Raw genomic sequence first — 19257 nt, 5'->3', positions numbered from 1 at the left:
ATGGAATTGGCAAGTAAGCATCAATGTGTTATTATGGGTGATTTTAATTTGTCTCTAAATGATTGGAGAAAATTGGAAGGAAACTGCAAATGGTGAATAAAATTTTTAAATCAACTAGATGCTTGTTAGTTGTATCAACATGTCAGGGAAAGTACTAGGGAAGAGAATAGTCTAGACCTGATCATCACCCATGAACCAGATGATATAATAGGGCTGACAGTACAGGAACCAATGGCAGGAAGTGATCATGGAATTCTATGATGGACTGTAGCAATAGTTTGAAAGGGTCCAAACATGGGTAGCTTGCCTGATGAGATCGCACAAGGGCATCCATATGAGGAAAGACTTTGAATATGTGGCTTGCAGAGCTTAGAAACTAGGCACCTTCTAAGGTGACTTCCATGGAAACTTGATTGAGTTGTTTAAGGCTCTGAGAGGCATAAGTAAAATGAATGAAGACGAAATTATCATGGTTATAAATTATTCCAGAACTAGGGGCCATAATTTCAAGTTATGGGGGAGATGTGGGTTTAAATTACGTAAACTTATTATTATTTTTTAAATTTATATATTTATTTCATTATAAAAAGGTGTAAGGTATCTATTTAATTTTGTGGTGATCTATAATTGATGTTTATTTAGTACCTCTATATAAAGGATAAAATTACACACACACACACACACACACACACACACACACACACACACACACACACACACACACACACACACACACACACACAGAATCGGATCTAACAGGCAGAAGATTGAGTAGGGGTTCCACAAAATAAATTGCTAGGGGTGCTGTTATTAAAAAAAGGTCAAAAAGCACTGAATTACTGGAATAAGTTACCTACATGGTTGTTAGAGACTGACAGTTTGGGGATATTCAAAGGTCACCTATGGAAGGAGAGAACCTCATAGATTGTCTATTTCCTTCCCTCTAATTAATTATTTTTTTATTTTAAAATTTTCTTTTTCTTCTTATTTTTGGCTGTTGCCAAAAATAAGAAGAAAAAAAAAACCCAAAAGTTGATAGTTTAAATAGATTCAAGGTAGAACTAGACAAACATTTGGAGCAAATGAATGGGTGAAATGAGATGGGGTTTTTTTTTTTGTGGCTGATGCTATATAAGCTTGCTTTCTTGCATCATGTGCCTATGCTAATGCTATAGAATAACTGTTCATGTAAATATATATAAATTACTTGAAAAATAGTTTATTATCTTTTATTGTTTCAGAATAATTTGAATGTAGGAAAAGTATACTGTGGCATACAAAATATGAAAATGCCACAAGTTGTATGCTAGTTCAAGATGTTTTTCGGACATAAACTATCCACAGTAAAGACCATAAAGAAAACTGTGAAGGAGTTTGATGAAGTGGGAGCAGTGCACAATCTACTAAAGCCTGGTGGCTCTTGTATCTCAAAAACATCTCTTAGTTCCGAACTTGTTAAAGAGGATATTGAAGGAAGTGCAGAAAAATAAAATCTTTAAGCAAAGTTTATAATTAAAAATACCAAAATAAGCTTAAATGTATTCATAAAGGAACTTAAATACAAGCTATATCATCTTATGTTGCTACAAAGTTTGAACGAGGATAACCCAGACAGAAGATTGTGACCCAAATGGTTTGGGTTACAAATGCTACAAAGCCTGATACCATTGACAAAAATGTTTTGTGGATTTGTGAAGCTACTTTTAAACCATTAGCATTAGTAGAGGCATTTGATGCAAGAAAGCAAGCTTATGCAGCATCAGCCAAAAAAAAACAAAAAAAAACCACTTTCACTTCACCCCTCTGTTCGTTCGAAATACCTGTCCAGCTGAACCTTAAACTTATTTAGGCTATCAACTTCCACGACAAGGGATGGAAGTCTGTTCCACCAACCAACCACCCGCTGGCTAAAGGCAAATTTCCGCACGTCTATCCTACATCTGTCTTTCCTCAATTTGAATTTATGCCCTCTCAGGTGATTATTCTGAGCGAGAGGAAGAATCCCATCAGCATTGAGCATGCTCAAACCATTCAAGGCTTTATACACCTCTATCAGATCACCTCGCTGGTGCCTAGTCTCCAGACACTGTAATTTGCAAAACTTAAGCCTTTCTTCACGAGAGCACCCCTTTTTTCCATTCACTAATCTTGTTGCCCTTCTCTGTACTCGTTCCAGCAGCTCTACATCCTTCTTGAAATGAGGCCTCCAGACCTGTATACAGTACTCTAGGTGTGGCCTGACCATTGCCTTATACAAGGGAATAGTCAACTCCTTATCCCTGATAGAAAAATTCCTATATATCATTGACAATACACCATGAGCTACTCTTGCAGCCCGTCTGCACTGCTCAGAGAACTTCATATCTGCCTGCACAACCACCCCCAGGTCTCTTTCATTCTCTACCACTGTCAGTGTAGTACCACAGAGTTGATACGTTGCTCTGGGGTTGCTGTTTCCCATATGTAGTACTTTACATTTGTCAATGTTAAACTTCATTTGCCACCTCTCAGCCCATCTGCTCAACCTTTCCAGATCCTGTTGCAGCAGCATGGTGTCAGTAGTGTCCTTGACAACCCTGCCTACCTTTGTATCGTCTGCAAACTTCGACATTAAGCTTGATATACCATCATCAATATCATTTATAAATACAGAAAACAATAATGGATCCAACACTGAGCCCTGAGAGACTCCACTAATAACATTAGTCCACGACGAGCAGTGTCCATTGATTACCACTCTCTGTCTTCTCCCCCTCAGCCACCCCTTTATCCACAGCAGCAATTTGCCTCCAGTGTCACACTGCTCCAATTTGTGCAGCAGTCTTCCATGTGCAACAGTATCAAAAGCCTTTCTAAGATCCAAGTATATAATATCAAAGTTATTCCCTGCTTCCAGTTCCTTTGTGACTGCATCATAGTATCCAATCAAATTGGTCAGGCAAGACTTCCCCTTAACAAAACCATGCTGTGTCCGAGCTATAACTGAAGTCTTGTCTCTAAATGATCCTGCAGTGCTTCTTTAACTAGTGCCTCCATTAATTTTCCTGGAACAGAAGTTAAACTCACTGGTCTATAATTACTTGTGTCAGCCTTTGATCCTCCTTTGTGAATTGGGGTCACATTTGCACATCTCCAGTCTGTGGGTACCTCCCCTGAGTCCAACGAAGCTCTGGGGAGGTACCCATGTGGAACTGTTAACAGTCCCCATTTATTCTTTAACAAGGGTTTAAATGCTCCTGGCTTAACAGGAGCATTTAAACCCTTGGTCCAAATTCCAGTCCAGACTGGAATTTGGACACATGTTGAATGTACAAGGTGTGGTGCTGTTGCGGGCTTGTTCGGAGAGTTTGAAAATAAATGGAAGTGGTATGTTGTAGTTCAAACTTTCTCTAACAAATGGTGGTACAGAGATTGACCAGTAGGCTAACAGGTTGCAAGTAACAGTCGGTTTTGTTTATAGCATTAACATGCTATGTCATGATATCGCAACAAGCAAATATCAAATTTTGATTTATATCTGAAAAAATCTGCAACAGAAATTAAAATGCACATTAACATTAGCATTAGTTGAAGCATATGATTCAAGAAAGCAAGCTTATACAGCATCTGCCAAAAAAAAAAAAAAAAAAAAAACTTGACCATTTCATTTCACCCATCTGGTCACTCCAAATGTTTGTCTAGTGCAGCTTTAAATTTATTTAAGCTATCAACTTCCACAACAACAGATAATAATAATAAAATTCTTTATTCATAGAATTGTAGGACATGATTCCGGCTACAGGCAACCAGAGGAATCTTACAATTAGCTGTACACATTATATTCAGTATATAAAAACTACGTGGGTACACAGCAAATACATAGAATATATAGACAGTGCAATATACACAGCTAATATTGCAGTCAGTGGATTTTATAGTTATTATAATAGATTGATTATACAGAGCTTATATTGCATTTATAGTACATAGATTTTATAGTTATTATATACAAGCTGCAACACATTGAGACAGTTCGGAAATTTTCACTGGGAGTTGACTAGTTGCGCTGACAATTGGAGGAATGCTGACTGCACTTCACTGTGGATTTGTGCTTTCTTCTCTGTAGGCAGAATCTCTGAACCACGCATCCAAATCAATGTTTGCGGAGTTCAGTGCACTGATGATGCTGTTCGGGAAGTGTCGCTTGAAGGTCGAGAGCTTCTGCAGGTTTCTGAGTGCTCTACCAGGAATTTTCCAGCCTACGATTTCCCAGATATTAACAAAGTCGAGAGCAGCAGAGCACAGATTAAGCGCCATTGTGAGCTTCCTCGCATATGCCAGGTGCTGGGCCGGGGTGGTATCTCAGATTTATTTAGAGCTGTGATTTTGATGTTGTATAGGGTAGGTGAGCCCAATTGTTGGCCCACTTTAGGACCCAGAATTCCAGACGACCCCAGAGTATCTTCATACTGGACAGGAGCAGCTGACCAAACTTCTATACCATAACTGATGATAGAACTAAAATAGTAGAGGAGAAATTTTTTTGACTGTTTCCTTGTTGTGTGCTCTACAGAGATCAAGTTTCATACCCCAGAAAGCCTGTAATGCTCTTGAATGCAGTTGCTGGATTTGTTCCTTATATGTTAGGTTTTCGTCCATTACCACTCCTAGGAATTTTACTGAATGAGTGGCAATGAGAACATGTCCCGCAATGAAGGGCTGCAGAGAGGCTGCTGGATTGAGGTCTGCTTGTGCTCTAGGTGAGAAGATGATATATTTGGACTTTTCAGGGTTTTATTTTAAGTCCAAAATAAGTAGTGTATTAACTGAAAGAGGACAGATATTTGTTCAGGATGATAGAATTCGATAATTCCTCTGCCTGGTCCAGTGAGGTGTTAGCTGGGCTTGAGAGGTAACATCCTCGTCGTTGGCGTAGGCCATAAATGCAGATATTTCATTCATTAATGGAATAAATATTGCTGAAAAAAGCAGTGCTGACGACGATCCACCTTGGTGTATACCGACTTCCACCTGTTTTGTGATGCAGTTAGCATTAGCATTAGCATTAGTAGAGGCATTTGATGCAAGAAAGCAAGCTTATGCAGCATCAGCTAAAAAAAAAAAAAACCCACTTCCACTTCACCCCTCTGTTCGTTCCAAATACCTGTCCAGCTGAGCCTTAAACTTATTTAGGCTATCAACCTCCACCACAAGGGATGGAAGTCTGTTCCACCAACCAACCACCCGCTGGCTAAAGGCAAATTTTCGCACATCTATCCTACATCTGTCTTTCCTCAATTTGAATTTATGCCCTCTCAGGTGATTTTTCTGAGCTAGAGGAAGAATCCCATCAGCATTGAGCATGCTTAAACCATTCAAGGCTTTATACACCTCTATCAGATCACCTCGCTGGTGCCTAGTCTCCAGACACTGTAATTTGCAAAACTTAAGCCTTTCTTCGTAAGAGCACCCCTTTGTTCCATTCACTAATCTTGTTGCCCTTCTCTGTACTCGTTCCAGCAGCTCTACATCCTTCTTGAAATGAGGCCTCCAGACCTGTATACAGTACTCTAGGTGTGGCTTGACCATTGCCTTATACAATGGAATAATCACCTCCTTATCCCTGCTGGAAAAATTCCTGTATATCATTGACAATACTCCATGAGCTACTCTTGCAGCCCGTCTGCACTGCTCAGAGAACTTCATATCTGCCTGCACAACCACCCCCAAGTCCCTTTCATTCTCTACCACTGTCAGTGTAGTACCACAGAGTTGATACGTTGCTCTGGGGTTGCTGTTTCCCATGTGTAGCACTTTACATTTGTCAATGTTAAACTTCATTTGCCACCTCTCAGCCCATCTGCTCAACCTTTCCAGATCCTGTTGCAGCAGCATAGTGTCAGTAGTGTCCTTGACAACCCTGCCAACCTTTGTATCATCTGCAAACTTGGACATTAAGCTTGATATACCATCATCAATATCATTTATAAATACAGAAAACAATAATGGACCCAACACTGAGCCCTGAGGGACTCCACTAATAACATTAGTCCACGATGAGCAGTGTCCATTGATTACCACTCTGTCTTCTCCCCCTCAACCACCCCTTTATCCATAGCAGCAATTTGCCTCCAATGTCACACTGCTCCAATTTGTGTAGCAGTCTTCCATGTGCAACAGTATCAAAAGCCTTTCTAAGATCCAAGTATGTAATATCAAAGTTATTCCCTGCATCCAGTTCTTTTGTGACTGCATCATAATATCCAATCAAGTTGGTCAGGCAAGACGACTTCCCCTTAACAAAACTATGGTGTGTCTGAGCTATAACTGAAGTCTTGTCTAAATGATCCTGCAGTGCTTCTTTAACCAGTGCCTCCATTAATTTTCCTGGAACAGAAGTTAAACTCACAGGTCTATAATTACTTGTGTCAGGCTTTAATCCTCCTTTGGGGTCACATTTGGACATCTCCAGTCTATGGGTACCTCTCCTGAGTCCAAGGAAGCTCTCATAATTATGGCCAGGGGTTTGCTCACTTCCTTTGCTGCCTCCTTTAATATAACTGGATAGATCCAATCCACCCCAGGTGCCTTTCTTGTGTTTATCTTCAACAATTTCTCGTCCACTTTACTCTCAGTTATTACAAAATTATCTAGCTTACTGCCAGAGTTGAATACACCTCTGGCATTCTCCTCGCTGAATAACTTTTCATGTGTGAATGTCAATGCAAAATATTCATTTAGTTTGTTAGCTACCTGAGCAGGATCATCAACAGTTGAACCATCGATATCAAGTGGACCAATATGAATCATCCCCTTCCTTCTAGAGTTTACATAAGTAAAGAACTCTTTGCTGTTTTTCTTTGCATCCTTCACCAAAGATTTCTCATAATATGCCTTTGCCTGCCTAACCTCCTTTGTGACTTGGTTAGAGACCAGCTTATATCTATCATAGGCTTCTGTGTCACGTGTTAATTTATATGTATCCCATGCATTTTTCTTCTCTGCCATGTGTCTCATTAGTTCATCTGACATCCATTTAGGCCTAAACCTTGAACAATATTTCTTAGTTGGTATGTAAAGCCTAGTAGCTTTCAAGATAAGTTCTTTGAATGCTTCCCATTTTGAATTTGCTGTTGGTAACATCATCAGTTTGTCCCACTGTATAGAATTTAAATACTGTCTCCGACCATCGTAGTCGCCTTTACAAAAACAATAACCCTTCCCTTTACCCCTGATGGTAGTTACCTCTTTGAGTAAATCCCACTTCAGCACACTGTGTTCACTGCCATCTAGTGGTTCCTTTATCTCCAGATTCCTATTGCATGAAGAATCACTACTGATAATCAAATCAACAGTATTACTCTCTCTAGTTGCTTCCCGAACATGCTGATGTAGAAAACAATCATCCAATAAATCCAAAAAGCCTTGCTAGTGTGTGAGTGACCAACCCACAAATTCCAGTCAATATCTGGTAAATTAAAATCCCCCATTATAAGACTCTCTGGTTTACTGGCCCACTCTATTTCTCTGTACATTTTCTTATTATACTCATCAGAGTCATTAGGGCTATAGCACACTCCTACTCTCAATTTTGATCTTCCAATGCTTATGTCACAGTCCGAGTCTATACACTGTCCAACGATGTCGGCTGGCTTCACTTCCTTGGATTTTATGTATTTCTTAACTAATAGCATAACCCCTCCTCCTATCCTGTCTATCCTTTCTATAGACGTTGTACTCCCCAAATTCCAGTTCTGCATTCTGTGTGACACCACGTCTCTGACATCCCAACAATATCAGTCTTTGATGCTTTGAGCAATACCTGAAATTCAACAAATTTATTTACCAAACTCCTAGCATTGGTGTACATACAAGTATACATGCACCTGTTCCTATTCTTAGCTACCCTAACACAACCCATGTGTTTACCTGTACTGCAATGACTCCCAGCAGTCTCTGAAATATCCTGCATCTTGTTTTCCAGGCTTCTGCTCATTCCAATAGAAGCAGTGCAAGAATCACTTTCACCTCTGTCAGTGGCTACAGTTAATCTATTAGTCCTTGTATCCCCACCCCCATGGTAGTTTAACTTCTGTTCTGGTGAAAATAATGGAGTCGCTGGTTAAAGAAGTGATGCAGGATTACCTAGACAAGACTGCAATAATAGTTCAGACACAGAATTTGTTTGTTAAGTGAAAGTCTTTCCGACCAATTTGCTTAGATACCACAATGTGGTCACAAAGGAACTGGATGCAAAAAATAATTTTGATATACACTAGGATTTCAAGAAAGCTTTTGATATTGTTCCACATGGAAGACTGCTGTACAAATTGGAGCGGTATGGCATTAAGGGCAAGTTGCTGAAATGGATAAAGGTGGTAAAAAAATAAATGGATAAGTTGGACTAATGTTATTAGTGGAATCCCTCAGGGTTCGGTGCTGGACCCATTGTTGTTTTGTATATCAGTCAAGGTATACAAGCCTTAATGTCTAAGTTTGCAGATGATATAAAGGTTAGCAGTGTTGTTAATGATAGTATAAACAGTATGCTACAGCAATAGGATCTAAAAAAGTTAGGTAGATGGGCTGAGAAGTGGCAACTGAAGTTTAATATTGACAAATGCAAAGTACTGCATATGGGTAGCAATAACCCAAGAGAAACGTACCAACTGTCTGGTACTACACTCAGGGAGGTGGAGAATGAAAAAGACCTGGGATATTTGTGTAGTCGGATATGAAGTTCTCTGAGCAGTGCAGACGAGCTGCCAGAGCAGGTCATGGAGTTTTGTCAATGATATATAGGAATTTTGCTAGCAGAGACAAGGAGGTGATTATACCTTTGTATAATGCAATGGTCAGGCCATGCCTTGAGTACTGCATACAGGTCTGAAGGCCTCATTTTAGGAAGGATGTAGAGTTGCTAAAACAAGTACAGAGAAAGGAAACAAGATTGGCGAGTGGAACAAAGGGGTTCTCTTACCAGGAGAGGCTTAAATTCTGTAAGTTGCAGCATCTGAAGACTAGGCACCTGCGAGGTGATCTGATTTAGGTGTACAAAGTCTTTGAATGATTTGAGCAGGCTCAATGCTGATGGAATTCTTCCGCTTACTCAGATTAAGAATCCGAGGGGGGGGGCATAGATTCAAAGTGAGGAAAGACAGTTATAGATAGATGTGTGGAAGTTTGCCTTTAGCCAGCGGGTAGTTGATTGCCGGAACAGACTTCCATCTATAAGTCGACTATCCCCAGAAACAACGGTGGAACAAATTGAAATCCTTCTGAAGCAGCTAGACATACCTTGTGCCTCCATCACGGTTCTCACCAGGCATCCAAGCTATGCCTCTTTCCAGATCAAGATCAAAGATCCTAATATAGAAAGGTATCTAAACACAGATATCTGGCCTGCAGTTCTCCTGGTGATGCCATCTTTTGGTGACCATAATGTACAACCAGGGGTACATGCTATCTCGAGACCAGAGGTGGGCAGGGTGCATCTCTCTCTCTGCATAGCTAGGCAGCAAACCAGTCTGTACCTTTCAACCTAATGAAAGAAGAGCAGCCACCATGCTGACTATATCCTGCAATCATCTTGTCAAGTCTGATAATCAGTACAAATGCACATTACTAGTAGGGTGGGTCCTAGTTCCACACCCTCCTCAAGAAGAATCCACCTACAATCAGTCACCATCCTCAGGGAAAGGAACCCTAGAAACTTAATCCTTAATCCAGATCAAGCCTGTCAACGATAAACATGTGAAATGCTTCATGCAGAACATCAGGAGCCTGAAGAACAAGCTCAATGTCCTGATTGACATACTTCTAAGTGCGGATTACGACTTTGTTATCCTTACTGAAACCTGGCTTCGTGATGCGCCTTTAACCACCAACATCGGTTATCAGTCTGTTCTGGCGAACAGGAAAGATAGGAAATGAGGCGGAGTCTTAATCTGCCAAAGGCAACAGTTCCCTCTGATCAAGGCTTGTGCATATCCTGGTAACGATTTTGAGGCTGCACTGGGCTGCTATCTAGTCGATGGGCTACAGTTGCTAGTGTACAGTTTACTTACCCCCACCCATTGCAGACCAATGCATTACTAATTTTTCTGCTCTATCAAGTGCAACCAGAAAGTAATAATTCTCGGAGACTTCAACCTGCCCCTGCCTGCTGCATCAAAGCTCCTCGATCAGTTAATTTTGGATCTGCTGAGTCTCAACATCCATTGCATCTGTGTTCCCCCCCCTCTCGAGGAGAAGCCACATTACAGAGAATCTTTTCCAGCCATGGGAGTGTTGAAGCTGCAATCAGTTCTAATTCGGCATTTCCCTCTGACCACAGGCCAATTGAAGCTTCTCTCATCCTGTTGAAAGAATGCTATAACCAACCAAACCAATCAATCTCGATTGAAAAGATCAGGAAAACTGTATATGATACAAAATACCTAAAAATTGAAACAGCAATGGATCTCTTTAGGCTCTACCCCTGGCAAACTCTCAGTGAAATAGATAGAGAGGAAGCTGCGTTTTGGCTTCAGAAATGGTTGTCTTTCATTGCTAGAGTGGCCATGTCAAGAGTTTGCGTCATCTGCCCACTTCAAAGCTGTGGTGGTCCAGTACCCTTATGCACTAGTTTAAAGAAAAACAGCGGCTACATGCCCAATTCAAGAGATCACCCACAGAAAGATCATACTCAGCGTACTCAATAGCCAGATATAGTTTCCAGAAATCCAAGAAGCAGGCTACAAACTCATTCATGGAGCAGAGGATAGCAACTGGCCAGTGATCCTGGTCGGCCAATCACATCCAGTCAGCAAAATCGTTAGAACGGGCCGAATGGCGCGATCATGTAACCCGGTTCGTCAAAACAGACAGTGCAAAGAGTTAGTTAGCTATTTGGTTTTTAGGAGCATTAGCAACTAAGGCCATATTGCTCCGGGACATGCGGTGGTCATTCCCTGACCTTTCCACATCCTCCGTATTTGGTGGTGACGGGCTCGAACCCCGGTCTAATCAAGAAGCGTGTGCTACACACTGCTGCTCCTTCCCACCTGGCTATGGAGGCGCCAATTAGTGAAGAGGAGCTAATCAAAGATGGGAAGTGATTCTATTCCCACCTTTTGCCTTAAAGTTGCCTACTACTTCATCAGCAACGAGCTGACAAAGTTGTTTAATAGAATTTTACAACAGGGAGTCGTCCCAAATGCTTGGCTAAGAGTCATCCCAATTCCAAAGGTGCAGAATCCGACCTCTACTGCTGACTATAGGCCTATTTCAATCTCCTCCCCTTTTCTCAAATGCCTGGAGAAGTGCTTGTTTAAAGGGGTTGCCAATCAGATTCTTTCCCAGAGACCTCAGCATACACATTATGTGCTCTCACAAAGATCACCGGTAACATGCATACAGGCTCTGAATTTGAAAACCCTCAAGCATGGGAATAAGACTATGTTATGCATGCTGTTTTTCTGATCTGAAAGCAGCCTTCGACTCAGTGCAAGTTAAGCCACTTATGTGCCTCCTGGAGAACTACTATGGTTTCATAGTAATTACTAGAGAACTACTACTTCGAGAACTACTATGTCTCGAAGCTACTCAGAAATTTGCTGATCAAGAGGTGCCTTACCGTCCAGCAAGGGAATAACTGAAAACACAAGAAAGGCACCCGGGGTGGATGGGATCTATCCAGTTATATTAAAGGAGGCAGCAAAGGAAGTAAGCAAACCCTTAGCCATAATTATGAGAGCTTCCTTGGACTCAGGGGAGGTACCCATAGACTGGAAATGTGCAAATGTGACCCCAATTCACAAAGGAGGATCAAAGGCTGACACAAGTAATTATAGACCTGTGAGCTTAACTTCTGTTCCAGGAAAATTAATGGAGGCACTGGTTAAAGAAGCACTGCAGGATCATCTAGACAAGAATTCAGTTATAGCTCGGACATAGCATGGTTTTTTTAAGGGAAAGTCTTGCCTGACCAATTTGATTGGATACTATGATGCAGTCACAAAATAACTGGATGCAGGGAATAACTTTGATATTATATACTTGGATCTTATAAAGGCTTTTGATACTGTTGCACATGGAAGACATGAAGGAGGAGGCAAATTGCTGCTATGGATAAAGGGGTGGTTGAGGCGGAGAAGACAGAGTGGTAATCAATGGACACTGCTCATCGTGGACTAATGTTATTAGTGGAGTCCCTCAGGGTACAGTGTTGGGTCCATTATTGTTTTCTGTATTTATAAATAATATTGATGATGGTAAATCAAGCTTAATGTCCAAGTTTGCAGACGATATGAAGGTTGGCAGGGTTGTCAAGGACACTACTGACACTATGCTGCTGCAACAGGATCTGGAAAGGTTGAGCAGGTGGGCTGAGAGGTTGCAAATGAAGTTTAACATTGACAAATGTAAAGTACTACACATGGGAAACAGCAACCCCAGAGTAACGTATCAACTCTGTGGTACTACACTGACAGTGGTAGAGAATGAAAAGGACCTGTGGGTAATTGTGCAGACAGATATGAAGTTCTCTGAGCAGTGCAGACGGGCTGCAAGAGTAGCTCATGGAGTATTGTCAATGATATACAGGAATTTTTCCAGCAGGGATAAGGAGGTGATTATTCCATTGTATAAGGCAATGGTCAAGCCACACCTAGAGTACTGTATACAGGTCTGGAGGCCTCATTTCAAGAAGGATGTAGAGCTGCTGGAACGAGTACAGAGAAGGGCAACAAGATTAGTGAATGGAACAAAGGGGTGCTCTTACGAAGAAAGGCTTAAGTTTTGCAAATTACAGTGTCTAGTGACTAGGCATCTGCGAGGTGAGATAGAGGTGTATAAAGCATTGAATGGTTTGAGCATGCTCAATGCTGATGGGATTCTTCCTCTTGCTTAGAATAATCACCTGAGAGGGCATAAATTCAAATTGATGAAAGACAGATGTAGAATAGATGTGCGGAAATTTGCCTTTAGCCAGCGGGTAGTTGGTTGGTGGAACAGACTTCCATCCCTTGTGGAAGTTGATAGCCTAAATAAATTTAAGGCTCAGCTGGATAGGTATTTTGAAAGAACGGAGGGGTGAAGTGGAAGTTTTTTTTTTTTTTTTTTTTTACTGGCTGATGCTGCATAAACTTGCTTTCTTGCATCATATGCCTCTACTAATATAAATAAAGAAATCCTTGCTGTTTTTCTTAGCATCTTTTGCCAAAGATTTCTTGTTATCTGCCTTCGCCTGCCTAACCTCCTTTGTGACCTGATTACAGACTAGCTTGTATCTGCCATAAGCTTCTGAGTCGCTTGATAATTTATATGCATCCCATGCATTTTTCTTCTCTGTTAAGAGTCTCATTAGTTCATTTGTTAACCATTTAGGCCTAAATCTTGAACAATATTTATTAATAGGTAAGAAACTTTTTGTAGCATCCACGATTAATTCCTTGAATGCTTCCCACTTAGAATTTACTCTTGGTAACATCGTCAGTTGATCCCACTGTACAGAATTTAAAAACCTTCTGGGACCACTGTACTCACCTTACCGGAAGCAAAAACCCTTTCCTTTACCCCTGATGGTAATTAAATCTTTTAAGTAAATCCCACATCAGTATACTGTGATCACTGCCACCTAGTGGTTCCTTTAACTGCAAATTCTTAATACACGAATGATCACTGCTGATTACCAGATCAAGAGTATTACTCTCTCTGGTTGCCTCTCGAATATGCTTCTGCAGAAACAATCATCCAATAAATCCACAAAAGCCCGACTAGTGTGTGAGTGACCAACCCACAAGTTCCAGTCAGTGTCTGGGAAGTTAAAATCCCCCATTATAGGACATTCTGATTTACTAGCCCACTCTATTTCTCTCTACAGTTGTTTATTGTACTCATTTGAGTCATTAGGCCTATAACACAATCGTACTCTTATTTTTGATTTTATGTTTTTCTTAATTAACAGCATAACACCTCATCCCTTCCTATCCCGTCTATCCTTTTGTACACATTGTACTCCCCAAATTCCAGTTCTGCATTCCTTATATCTGTGTGACACCATGTCTCTGCTATCCCAACAGTATCCGCCTTTGATGTCTTGACTGACACTTCAAATTCATCAAATTTATTTACTATACTTCTAGCATTGGTATACATGTGCCTATTCCTAGTTACCCTAACACATCCCATATACCCACCTATTTCACAATGACTGCCATCCGGCCCTGAACCCCCCCCCCGACACCCCTCGCTCCATGTCGCTTCTATTCTAATAGAAGTTGTGCAAAAACCTTCACCTCTGCCTGCGGCTACTGTTAAGCTATTAGTCCTTGTTTTCCGACCCACCTAACACTGTCTTGATAGCAACAGCAAATATTCTTGCAATGTTTCTATTTAAGTGTATCCCATCCCTGTAGAAGCAGTCTCTCCTGTTAACAAGTACAGACCAGGCTGAAAAAAATTCTATCCCTTGAGCCTTGCACAATCTTTCCAGGGCCGAATTGATCGACAAGGCTCTTATCATATACTCCCTCCTATCGTGTCTGGGCAGAATTGCAGACACTTTCAAATTTAACACTAATTCATGGCTTTTGTTCAACAGTGACCTGTACTTGTTAAGTAATTCTGCCGGTCTCCTACTCTTAATATCATTAGTGCCAACATGTACAACTATATCACCTTTTGTGCCCTTAAAAGATGATATCCGCTCTACGACGTCATCAACCTTTGCCCCTGGCAGAACAAACCCTGGTCCCGTTCCACCTATCGTTTTTTACATAGTGTGTTCCCCGTTTCCCTGACAATAGTCACCAACAAGTACTAGTTCCTGTGGGACCAGTGCATTCTGCCTTGGGGTTGCCGCTGTGTCATGCAGTGACCAAGTGCAAGCTCTGGTGTTGATGTGGGCAGCTGAGAGCTTGATGGGCCCCTTAATTTAAATCCTTCGAGGGCATCCACCCTGTCCTTCATGCTCTCATATAGGCCCATAACAAGGCTGAGTTGTCGCCTGATTTCCTTACACTCCTTACATCGCGCACACACAAAGACATCCCCCATGGCAATATCATGTTCTGTTCCAGAGAGTTCGGTAAACATTTCACAAGTTGCACATTTTTTTAGGCTGTGATGCGTTTCAGAATCCCCCCCGAGTCACAACACTCCTACCACTTTGCTCCTGTTGCTTTGCTGCTCTAGTCTGATATTTTAAATTAATAAGATCAATAAATTTAATTAATTAAATGTCAATATTACGCTAACTAATAGAAACAGTGATGTGTATTACGCTATATAATTATACGTTAGAGCTACCTAATTAACACAATTAAAAATTTGAATTCCCTCCCACTCCATACAAAAACAATGGCTGCAAGATTCGAACGAAATAACGGTTAACGTATATTAAATAGTAATCTACAAAAACTCTTTATCTAAATTAAAAATAAAAATAACCAGCGTAACTAGAACTATAAGACTACGTATAAAGTACAATATAAAATAACAATTATGTAAATAAAAAGGCAAACAATTATCGCTTTTTCGGAGCCTGTAATTCACAGCTGTAATTTTTAAAGAGAGTCAGCACCCTCCCCACTAATTTTGTTGTGAGAACACAAGATTAGTGTTCTCCTCACTAATCTTGTTGCCTGTCTCTTTACCCATTTCAGGAGCTCTACATCCTTCTTTAAATTTTTGTTGCTTTTCAAAATCCTTTCAAAATTTAAAACACATTGCAGTTTAACAATGAACATTTATATTTCTTGTTTATGACTTTTTTGACCCTCTCTATTTTAATATTTGCTATATTATCTGGTTACGCTCTTGATTACTTTTTTTTTTTTTTTTTTTGAGTGGAAGTTTTCTCTTCCGTATTAATGAAAAGACGAGGCAGTAACAATCCAACCATGAGTGATATTGAAGTAAACTATAATCTCAAACTTACCACAGCAAGGTTAAATGCAAAGTGAGGGTAATTGAGGTAAATACCCCCCCCCCTCAACATTATTCAAAAAGCATGTTCTTCTGTAGTATTTGTTAAACAGAAGAATTTTCTTATTTTGGTTCCTTCCCGTGCCCATCATAAGGGCTGGTTCCATCCTTGTACTATACCAACACTCTCACTGTATCTAGCAAGTTAAAAATCTTTTTACATAATTTAAATTTAATGATGTATAAGTTGATTAATGAAATTAGTGATTTATAACATGGTCAAAGGTATGTTAGATTAAATATGTTCAAATTTTAGTTCAGTGTAATGATTAAAAAAGAAAAGTAATATTAATAAATATGCTGTGGTCTTGAGCTAAAAGCTTTGTTTTAGGTCACTGATTTGCTGATTAAATTGATACCGAATTAGAGAAATAAATTTTAGTCTCACTATATGTGAAATATGGCAAGGTTAAAACAGAAGACTTTTCATGAGTTTCATTACCTAATAGAACTCAGTTGATCATATATATAGGACTGATCTTTTCTATTTTTATTAAAATCTTATCTTTTTAATATAATACGTTGTGACCTGGACCGTTGTAGTATTTCAAGATTGTATTATGATATGAATGCATAGAATCAGAAATTACCAATAAGTAAAAACAAATACATGTATTGAGGAAATAAAAAAGTTTCATTAAACCTTTATTGTATTATATTTTTCTTCTTTTTTGTTTCTTTTTAATTTGAACTGTTTGTTTCAGATTGCAAACTTAAAGCACTCTAAGAGGAAGAGCCCTATGACAAGGTCTTTAAATCAATCTTGCCACCACACTGATTCTCCACCATCTTCATATGTGGACTACCATGGGGACAAACTACTCTTTGTTTTAAATTTGGTGCTGTCTTTCTTGATGCTGCTTTCATAGGTGATCATTTGGGATAGTTAAAATGTTGAACATTGTACAATGAATTAAATTTAAAAGTATCTGTAGTCTTATAAATGGTAAACATGATGATCAATATATATTACAGAAAGCTTCTTTCACACCCTGTGGAGTGTTATTTATTCTAGCGCAACTGAAATGTGTAAGTCATACAGTGTGTGTTTGAATATTTTCTGTAAAGAAAAGTAATACTTCTATGCAGCAATTCTTGTATGATTCCTACCAATTCTAACTTCCAGCAGTTTCAACTCTGACTGCAGTTGCATATGTAGGTATGCTCACCCTCATTGAGTATCTTCATTTTCATTTTGTTACTTTAATGTTTCCTAGCTGTTGTTTAAAAGTGAAGATATATATTTTCTGAGCAGGTGTTTAAAGCTTTTTGATTTAAATGTAATTAAAATGAGTTTTGTATTTAAAATTTGGATTATAAATTGATTTAATTTGAGTCTTATTGGTTATCTTTTAAGAACTAAAAATATTTTTCAATTGTTGTAATGACTGTTTAATTTTAAAAAAATTTTCAACACTCAAAGGACCTAATTACCAATAATAAATTAAAACTTATTTTTCTGTAGTTGTAACAAGATTCCAGGAGTATTTTGTTATGAGTATGGATTCATAATATATTGTTTTTTTTTTTTTTAATTGTACTTATGTGGCATAACAGGTGTGCATAAATTTGAGAAAAATATTTTGATACTTGCCCTTACTATTGCATGTTTTTTCTCTCATCAACTAGACATGTATAATACTTTTATCTTATAGAAATACAGAAATAACCCCTTTCCTCAATGGCTCACTGAAAATATAAATGCTCAGAAAGCTTTAAGCATTTTTGCTGTTTATACTAAAGAATGAAGGATTTTGTACTGACTAAAATATTCTGTTTGATACAAAGGGAGAGAAGTCTCTGTAGCTGGATATGAATCATCACTGTATAATATGTAAATGTTGCGGTGCATAAATGAGCTTTCATCAGAGCTGCACTTTTCATGAGTCATATCTTTGAGATCACCAGTGCTTCAGTAAATAGGATTGCTCTGTAATTAATGTTGCTGCATTAAATTAGATTTTATAGTTGATTGTGACATGTATATTTGGATAAATAGAGAATGTTCACCAAAGATAACTAGCTGATTGTGAATGTACAGTTAGACCTAATACATTTGTGATGTATGTGTACTCCATGTTTTCTGTGGAATATAACTGTCATTACTGAAACCTTCCAAAAAGTGTAAGCTGTTCAAAATGATTTTTCTTAAAACAAAATTGCAATATTAAAATATTCTAAAATATAGCACTGGCAGTACAGTGTCAGTGTCTTCTTTTTGCTCTGGATATATATATATATATATATTTTTTTTTTTTTTTTTTTTTTTTCTTGTGGGGAAGGAGTTCCTTTTTCAAAGAATTTTGTTTCTTGATTCCACATCATCCAAACATTTAACAGCTAATCTCTTTGATAGTTATGTTTATTCATGTTTATTGTATCTAAATTTTTATTTTGATTAATGTCAACTCTTTTGGTCTTGGTAAGTGCTAATATTTTTTTTTTTATAAATTTCTTACTCACAATGAATAATATATTGCTGCAAATTTCAGCTCTACTCTTTTTTTTTTTTTAATTTGTAATTTAATTACTAATTTTTACAATTACTAATGCTGATATTAATGTAATACTGAAAAATTGTTGCTAAATTTGCCATGTAGTTTGGAAATTATTTTTTCTTCCAGACAGTAGCAGTTCTTTAGTCAGGAAAATTATTCACAAAAGCAAATTTCAGATAAGATCGAAGGCCATTTTAATTTAGTGTATAAAATTCTTCAAAATTTTGCATATTGTACCACAGTATTGTGAAGTTCAGTGATAGTATCCATCAAAATATGATGCCATAGACAAAATGAAATCTAAACTGCTGAGAGTATTTTATAGACTTGTGGGTGTTGCAACTATGTTCACAGTTGTTCTGATGCCTAAAGTACATCATGATAAGCTTAATTTTATTATCACTACAGCAGCTTCTTTGGTAACTGTATATGCCATGTCAAGTTCATTATTTTCACTTCATTTCTGTATATAAGATTGCAATATCCTGTATCATTTAGTGAGATTATGTTTTGTGTTCTGCCTTGTCATCCTGTTTCTTAGTCATGTTATGTGGACTGCATATCTCTTTGAAATGGTTTTTAGTTTTTCTTGTTGTAAAACAGCATACATTTGGAAGGATCCTGCTACATTAACTAGTGACTGTTTCTTAGATGTAGCTTTCATACATTGAAAAACATACAAATAAAGCCAAACTGTTATAAAGGTGACTTTGATATGTGTACAGATACAGTGATTTTAGTATGTTTTAAATTCTGTTTTGCTTCTAACATAAAATGACTAGAATAGATGCCTCCAGAGAGTAATAAATCT

The 19257-nt window shown here is 38.6% G+C and overlaps 1 protein-coding gene across 1 annotated transcript in view; it reads left to right on the top strand.

The window, feature by feature from the left end:
• Positions 1–17196, top strand: part of LOC150087613 (ras-related protein Rab-14-like) — a 154402-nt gene extending 137206 nt beyond the window's left edge. The window contains exon 9 of the mRNA XM_090369886.1: positions 16653–17196. The gene's annotated coding sequence lies outside the window, so the exon portion shown is untranslated. The remainder of the gene's footprint in view (positions 1–16652) is intronic.
• The last annotated feature ends 2061 nt before the right edge of the window (positions 17197–19257 follow it).

Source organism: Mastigoproctus giganteus, chromosome 3 (assembly GCF_048544385.1).
Source record: "Mastigoproctus giganteus isolate SK-2022 chromosome 3, ASM4854438v1, whole genome shotgun sequence".
NCBI classification, from domain to species: domain Eukaryota; kingdom Metazoa; phylum Arthropoda; class Arachnida; order Uropygi; family Thelyphonidae; genus Mastigoproctus; species Mastigoproctus giganteus.
This window is presented reverse-complemented; position numbering and strand designations above follow the sequence as displayed.